Consider the following 8,696-nt stretch of genomic DNA (forward strand, 5'->3'; position numbering starts at 1 on the left):
AGTCTTGTGCTCCCATGAGCCATAGTAGTCCGCTACAGCCCGGTTCACCGGAGTCCTGCTAGCCCAGCACTACTGCTCCGGAACACTTGACTGGCCGGCATGTGTTTCATATCACTCCTGTGTCTGTCCCTTCGGGGAAATGTCACGCGGTGAAATCCGGAGTCCTGCCTAGCCTGCTACTGCCCGGGTTCCCGGAGTCCTGTTAGCCCAGTGCTACAGCCCGGATTCGCACGCTGCTGACCGACACGTTCGATGTTGATTCAGGTATGCCTGTCCCCATACGTTAGTGCCGCTTTGGGTTCACGACTAGCCATGTTGGCCCGGGTTCTTTGTCATATGGATGCTAGCGACATTGTCATATACGTGAGCCAAAAGGCGCAAACGGTCCCGGGCCATGGTAAGGCGACACCCGTGGGGGTACCGTGCGTGAGGCCGCAAAGTGATATGAGGTGTTACAGGCTAGATCGGTGTGACTTGGAATCGGGGTCCCGACAAATGTCGACAACACCGATGACACGACAGTCAACGCCGGATTCAGTGGCTCCAAGTCCAGTCAGCGGAAAAAAGAAACAATCAGGGACCATCCAGCCTGGACCGCATACTCGATTGTCCGTGCTAGACCGATCGCAGCCCAGACAAACCAGCCAATCATACCAATAGAGATTGTTCGGTTTTTAAACTGGCCGGCAAGTTAAACGCCGAGAACAAAGAAAAGGGATCACAAAGCGAGGACGATGACGAGGAGCCCCGACAACCGAACATAGGGGGACAAAAGAAGTCCCCCCCAGGTGAAAACGGTGAACATGATATATGCTACACACATCCCCAAGAGGGAGCGCAAGCGCGCACTCAGGGATGTCTATGCGATAGAGCCGGTCGCCCCAAAATTTAATCCATGGTCATCATTCCCGATCACTTTTGATCGACGGGATCATCCGACCAGTATCCGTCATGGCGGTTCAGCCGCATTGGTCCTTGACCCAATAATTGACGGATTCTACCTGACGCGAGTCCTTATGGACGGCGGCAGCAGCCTGAACCTGCTCTATCAGGATACAGTGCGCAAAATGGGCATTAACCCATCACGGATCAAGCCCACAAAGACTACCTTTAAAGGAGTCATACCAGGTGTAGAGGCCCGTCGTACGGGGCTCAATTACGCTAGAGGTTGTCTTCGGATCTCCGGACAACTTCCGAAGCGAAGAGCTAATCTTCAATATCGTCCCTTTTTGCAGCGGCTACCACGCACTGCTCGGGTGAACCGCATTCGCATGATTCAATGCAGTCCCTCATTATGCTTACCTTAAGCTCAAAATGCCCGGACCATGCGACGTCATAACAGTTAACAGAAATATGGAACGCTCCCTCCGTACCGAGGAGCACACCGCTGCCCTAGCAGCAGAAGTACGGAGCGGCCTTTTCAAGCAAGGCCTTAATTCGGCGGTCGAGCCCCCAGCCACTATCAAGAGGGTCCGGACTACTCTGCAGCAGGACAGCTCGGCTCGTTAGGAGCTCGACTAGCAATTTGGCCTCCGCCCCAGTCCCGATGAAGTGGCGGCATTCGCACTGCGCGTACATAACTACGCACTCAAAATACCATGGGGACAAGCGGAGGCATAACTAGCTTGTGATCCACAATACGGCTTGACCGCTCCCGGACACATATACTTTCACTGTTTCTTTTCTGCTTTTCAGGTTTCTTCTCCAGAGGCCTTCCCCGACGACTCGATCACAGGTCCTTTCAAAGGAAAAATACACCAAGCCGGAAGTCAGCTTGGACGTAGAGGGGAATTTTAAGTGGTTTCTTAAACAACCACTCTACCTGTCTCCAGGGTCCCACACACAGCTCTCCCTTGGTCGTGGCATGTCAAATAGCCCGTTTCTTATTGCACTACTCGTATCAATGCGCTTTGACGTATTAATCAAATCATAATGGAAATAGTTTGCGGCCCAAAATTTGGGGCCCCTGCTTATTGCTTTTACTCCTTTTCTGTTTTTCTTTTTTACTATTAATAAGCTTATCAGATAGCACCCGTACACTATGGTACATTTCAATTTGCCAGGGGCTTCATAGCACCCCGCACTATGGAAACAAAGTCCGAACACTTTTTACAGTATAGTTCGGCACCCCGAATTTAGCACTATATGCATTGGCTCCGAATCATGTCTTTGGTCAATAGTTGGGTTTCCCAGCTCCTGTGCTTGCTACCTTACGTTCCTCTATATCGGCTAAGGTAGTAAAGGGAGCACTACTGCGATTGTGCCCTGGTTTACCCGAAGGAGCACCTCAGTAGAGAAAGCCGAAAACTGACTGTCATGATGCAGCGAGAGCCGGTCAGCTCTTCGGAGGTTTCAAATCGATAGAGATTTTTTCCGCATTACGCGAAGGATCGGCACTTACCCGGTCGGGTGCCTATAGCCTTCTAGTTTGGATACTAGGGGCTACGCCCACATTTTTATTGTCAAACTCCTATGGCTAAGTGAGAGTGCTAAAGCCGCATAGTCTGATTGCCTGGTTTGTTGCGCTAAACACCTCCTTCAAGGACCAAACAATTGGATCAAGAGTGTTTAGATTCCATCCCAACACCCCCTACTACCTACGTGAAGAAGAAGCCGACGACTGACCAACTCTCAGATTTCATACAAAACGTCCGCACAGGAGGTAAAATTGTTTAAACATAACAAAAATTATATTACATAACAACTTTGTTTCATCATACATGGTAGCGACAACATGAATGTATTCATTCAAAGATAATGTCTTTCGCACATTGTGTCGCTACAATGCGGGACCCCTCCTGGACGTCCTCAAAATATCGATGTGGCGTGCGGTGCTCCTTGCCCTCAGGCGGCCCTTCGGTCACGAGCTTGACGGCGTACATCTTCGCCACCAGACCTTGATGCGGGTGAAGGCCATGCACGCGCCCTTAATGCAGACCGACTGCTTGACAACGTCCAGCCGAGGACATGCGTTCACCAGCCGCTTCACGAGTCCGAAGTAACTGCCGGGTATAGCTTCGGTAGGCCACAGCCGGATTATTAAATCCTTCATGGCTAGTTCGGCCACCCTATGCAGCTCGACCAACTGCTTCAGCTGATCGGTGAAGGGGACTGGATGTTCTGGCGCAAGGTATTGCGACTAGAACAGCTTCTCCGTTGAGCTCCCTTCTTCAGCTCGGAAGAACTTCGCAGCGTCTGACACACTGCGTGGCAAATCCGCAAACGCCCCTGCAGAACTCCGAATCCGGGTTAGTAAGACATACTACTTCTTCACATACTTGCTTTGCATACTAAACGCCTTACCCGCCGCGATCTTCCTGGCCTCCTGGATCTCCTGGAGGGCGCCCTGGGCCTCAACCCAGGCCTCTTCAGCGCTTTGGCGAGCCTTGCCGAGTTCGTACTCTCGAGCCGAAACATCGCACTCCAAGGCCTCGCATTTCTTCACCGCGTCCTAAAGCTCTTGCTAGACCTCGTTGACCCGGGCCTTGAGCTTCTTACGAGCGGCTTGCTCCTTGGCAGCTTTCTCCTCGGCTTCGACCAGGGCCTTTTTAAGGGCCTCGACCTCGGTCGTCGCTCCTGCACATATCATAACACTATGGTCAACACACACCATTCATTCTTTCCAAATACACAATGAGTCATTACATACCTTGCTGGTCTTCCATCTGCTTCCTCGTTTGTCCGAGCTCCTCCTCGGCCCGCTCCAGTCTCTGCTTTAGTCCGGAGACTTCGGTAGCATGAGAGGTCACGGCTAGTAACGACGCCTGCTCATTCATACAAGACAAATGTAGTTAGTTTCCTGCAAAAATGAATTGATCCTCTGTCCGGTCTTGCTTTCTGAACACAGGACAGTGTCTCAGGGGCTACTGTCCATATGGGGATTTTCTCCTTTGCGTCGCTTACCTCAAAACCTGTCAGCAGGCCACTGCAGGCTTTGGTCAGTCCGCTCTTGACGGACTGAACCCTCTCAATCACCGTACCCATAAGGATACGGTGTTCTTCCACCATGGAAGCGCCTCGCAGCGCTTCCAGAAGATTGTCTGATGCCCTTTGTTGAACAGAGGTCACCGGTGGGATAGGCACACCTCCGTCTTTCAAAGGAGGCTGCACGCCGGACTCCGGAGCCGTGTAGGTCTCCGGAACCGTATCCGGACGGGGGCCGAATTGAATACGGCCCCCATCGCCAGTCTCCATGGGGAACTGCTCCCCCATGCGTCCGGCGGCTGAGGTTTCGCCCTCTGGCGCCATCCTGACGGCCTCCTGAGGCTCTCCCTGGCCTGGGAAAGTCCTTCGTGACAGCACCTCGACGTCGCCTTTGGCCATGGGAGAGTTAGCGGCCGGCGGTGACGCGCTGGCCATCACCCTTGAATCCAACGAACCTCTTGATGAGGATCGCTGGGAGCTGTCGTTGGCCGGACTGCAATTGCACAATTAACCATGTTAATACAACAAGGAGGAAAGGCCGGATACACGGGCAAGTACGACTCTTTCAGTACTTACGATGCGGCCGGGGGCTTGCTCCGCGGGTGTCCCTCCGGACTGCTGTCGACGTCCCACGTGGTTTTATCCGCGAGGGAGCCTTTCCCCTTCTTGGGCGCCTCCGCCTCCAGATTTGTGGAGCCGCCCTCTTCTTCCTTCCCCCATCAGGGGGAAGGTTGCTTTCCTCCTCCTCCTCATCGTCATCTTCGGCGGCAGAGGAGTGAGTCTTGTCTTCGGACATCGCGTCCGAAGTACCCTTGCTGCGGGGGCCACCCCGCCCCCCTTGGCCTTCTTCTTGGCCTTCTTCCCCGGCGGCTGGTAGGGCGCCGGGACCAACATCTTCGCCAGAAGTGGGATGACTCGGGCAGCGGAGTCGAACTGTGAATTCGCTTCGCTTTCTCCATCCATTCCTGAAAGGATAAATTAGCAAAGTTTAGTTACCCTCCTTGGACAAGCAGGTACAGAGTACGCCTTGAGATGCGAAGGACTTACAACACTGGCGGGGTGGGCAAGATCGTGCCCACGATCCGAGTCTATGGCCGGCGGCTTCTCATCGCCCTTGAAGAGCAGCTTCCAGGAGTCTTCGTGAGTAGTGCCGAAGAGCCTCACCAAGGTCTGGTGCTTGTCCAGATCGAATTCCCATAGAGGGCAAGTTCGGCTTTGGCAGGGGAGGATCTGGCGAACTAGCATAACCTGGATCACGTCGACGAGCTTGATGTTTTTTGTCCACCATGCTTTGGATGCGCGATTGCAGCGCCATCAGCTCGTCCGATGAAGACCAATTTGGGCCCTTCTCCATCCAGGAGGTCAGCCGCATTGGAGCCCCGGACTTGAATTTGGGAGCCGCAGCCCAGGTGGCGTCGCGAGGCTCTGTGATATAGAACCAAAGCTTTTGCCACTCCTTGACGGTCTCCACAAACGTGCCTTTGGGCCATGTGACATTGGGCATCTTGCTCACCATGGCTCCTCCGCACTCTGCGTGTTGGCCATCCACCACCTTCGGCTTCACGTTGAAGATCTTAAGCCACAGATCGAAGTGGGGCTAGATGCGGAGGAAAGCCTCGCACATGACAATGAATGCCGAGATGTTGAGGAAAGAGTTCGGGGCTAGATCATGGAAATCTAGCCCGTAATAGAACATAAGTCCGCGGACGAAAGGGTGGAGTGGAAACCCTAGTCCGCGGACGAAATGAGGGAGGAACACCACCCTCTCGTTGGGTTTTGGTGTAGGGACGACTTGTCCCTTGGCCGGAAGCCGGTGGGCGATCTCCTTCGCCAGATACCCAGCCTCCCGAAGCTCGGCGATGTCCTTCTCCTTGATGGAAGAGGCCATCCACTCGCCTTGCCCTTCAGAGCCGGACATGGTTGAGAGCTTGCTCGGAGTGGAAAAGATGAGAACTTGGGCGCTGGAGCTCGAGAATGGAAGGGCAGAGGAAGAAAGAAGGCGTGGGTGAAGAAGGGGAATCCTTATCCCCTTATAAAGGCAGTGAAAATCGAACACCTCCCCACTCGCCTTAAAACTCGCCTATTCCCAGCGGCTGTGTAAACGGCACGGTTGGATTACCCACGCCCGTATTGATGAGAATCCCGCAGTAAGGGGACACGATCTCTACTTTGACAAGACGTGCCAATGGAAACCGCATCTCGAAACGCGGAAGGGCAGACGAAAATGGTTCGAAATAATGACCGGGCAGGCGTGATGTCATCTTGTGAAAAGTTGTCAGTGGATGGGACTCATGAAATATTATACTCTCTATGGCTGTGTGTGTGGTACTTGTGTTGCAGATCCGGACATGTTCGTTGCGTCGAAGACTATCTTGGAGTATTCAGAAAGGAGAACCCGCCTTGCAATGCCGAAGACAATCTGCGCACCGGACACCTAGTCATTGAAGCCTGGTTCAGGGGCTACTGAGGGAGTCCTGGACTAAGGGGTCCTCGAGCGTCTGGCCTGTTGGACATAGGCCGGACTGGGCTGTGAAGATACAAGACCAAAGACTCTCTCCCGTGTCTGGATGGGACTCTCCTAGGCGTGGAAGGCAAGCTTGGCGACCAAATATGAAGATTCCTTTCTCTGTAACCGACTTTGTACAACTCTAGTCCCCTCCGGTGTCTATATCAACCGGAGGGCTTAGTCCGGAAATGGATACAGTCATACAGGCTAGACTTCTAGGGTCTTAGCCATTACGATCTTGTGGTAGATCAACTCTTGTAATACTCATATTCATCAAGATCAATCAAGCAGGAAGTAGGGTATTACCTCCATAGAGAGGGCCCGAACCTGGGTAAACATTGTGTCCGCCGTCTCCTGTTACCATCGAACTTAGACACACAGTTCGGGACCCCCTACCCGAGATTCGCCGGTTTTGACACGGACAGAGGGTGCGCCGACTTGGGGTCTTGACCCTACGTTCTTGTTGTCCCTCCTTCACGGTCCTATCTGGGGTGCTGAAGGCGTGCCGAGGGCTCCCCCGTTGGTCATCGCCCGTAGCTGGGTGGCCCCAGCCCTGGCTTCTTCTTCAAGCCGCGAGGGCTCACGCTGTAGCGCCTCCGCCGAGGCCTGAAAGGCGGTGAGGAAGGCGCCAGCCTCCATCCCCCTGCTAGGAGAAGGCCAGCCACCGCAAGCCTCCCCGACGATTCACGAGGCGGAGGGCGGACCCGGCCGCGCATTGGAACTTACGCGCGGGCGTGGCGCTGTCCGCCACGAGCTCTTCCGGGAGGCGATGGGGGCGCTCAGCCGGCTCGGGGAAGATCTTGTCGATGTTGACGCTCGCCTTGAGACAGAGAGCCTCCGGCTGGCGGACGAGCGACATCAGTTGAAGGTGGCCATCAACCTCGGGCATCTTCAGCACGAGCAAGCCCGTCCGAAGGCCGAGGTGTCCCTTGCAATCTCACGCGAGGCTAGCGCCCGAGCCTTGGAAGAGGCTAGAGAGGCCGATCGCCGCCGCGAGGCCGCCGAGAAGTGTGAATAGGAGCTCTGGGCCTTGAATGCTACCCTCGAGCAGCAGGTTGAGGCGCGCAGGGCCGTCTTGGCGTCAATGTGGGGGGTGCCTTCCGAAGAGAAGGAGATCCAGAAGAGTGAGGAAGCGCTGATGTTGGAGGCCTCGGAGCGCAGCCTCGAGCTTGAGCGGCTGGAGACGAGGGAGTGCCATGTGGCCACGTCCGAAGATGCCGTCGCCGCACGCGAAGCAAAGGTCCAGGAGGAGGTTGACCAGAGGGTAGCGAAAGGTCGTGCGGATCTTGTCAAGGAGTACGACCTGAAGCTGAAGTTCTCGGAGGCCGAAGCTGAGGGCAGGACCACTGCCCTCAGGTCACGGCTGGACGAGGTGGAGCAGCGCGAGAAGACTGCTGCGGCGGCCCAGGCCTCTGCCCAGGCCGAATTGGCCGAAGCTCGTGCTGATCTGCTCTCGCTCCAGCAGCAGATTGATGACCCTGCATCCCTCGCGCATCAGAACAGGGAGGAGGCGTGTCATCGGCAAACGCTGCAGCGCGAGCACGCCCCCATGCTGCAGGCGCTCAGCGTGAGGGCCAACTGAGTACTGGGCGTCATCTGCGAGGAGAGTGTCCCTCATCCCCGCATGGAAGACTACACCAGCCACCTCCGCTTCTTCACCGAAATCATGACGCGCCTGGAGGGTCACGAGGGCTCGCAAGCTTGTCGAGGAGAGGAGCCGGGGCCTCCTTGGGCACGCGTTCTCACGCGTCTTCAGCCATCTCCAGAACCTCGGCCCCCACTTTGACTTTGACGCCGCCATTGCTCCAGTGCCCAGGGCCATCCGGGACAACCTGTCGCACTGGGTGGACAATCACGTGGACGCCCTGGTCAGGGCGTTTTCCACCGAGGACGACGCGGTGGTGGTCATGGCGGATGAAGACGGCGCAGTCGACGACGGCGAAGACGACGCTAGCGACAGTGCCAGCAGCGCGTACGAGAGCGACCAGGATGACGTTGCGAGTGGCATGTCCGATTGAGCCCATATTGCTTCGCTTGAACCTGCACGCAGAACCTTGGACATGGCCCCGCAGGGCGTGAGAGAATTTTGGAGGGGGAGCCCCTCGTGTATGTAAATTGATGTTCTATCTTTTAGGCCGAACCTGAAACGCGCTTTTGCGAGCTCCTCAGCAGGGTTGTTGCTGTGACTTACCTTGATCCCTGCAGGCCTTGAGCGGGCTTTGAGGTTGCTGATGCATCCTTCTCCAGAGGGGAGCCCTTTAGGGGC

General features: G+C 55.4%; 1 pseudogene; it reads right to left on the bottom strand.

Moving 5' to 3' along the window:
- Window positions 1-4,330: 4,330 nt before the first annotated feature.
- Window positions 4,331-5,842, bottom strand: LOC141025971 (uncharacterized; annotated as a pseudogene).
- Window positions 5,843-8,696: the final 2,854 nt, after the last annotated feature.

Source organism: Aegilops tauschii, chromosome 6 (assembly GCF_002575655.3).
Source record: "Aegilops tauschii subsp. strangulata cultivar AL8/78 chromosome 6, Aet v6.0, whole genome shotgun sequence".
In the NCBI taxonomy this organism is placed as follows: domain Eukaryota; kingdom Viridiplantae; phylum Streptophyta; class Magnoliopsida; order Poales; family Poaceae; genus Aegilops; species Aegilops tauschii.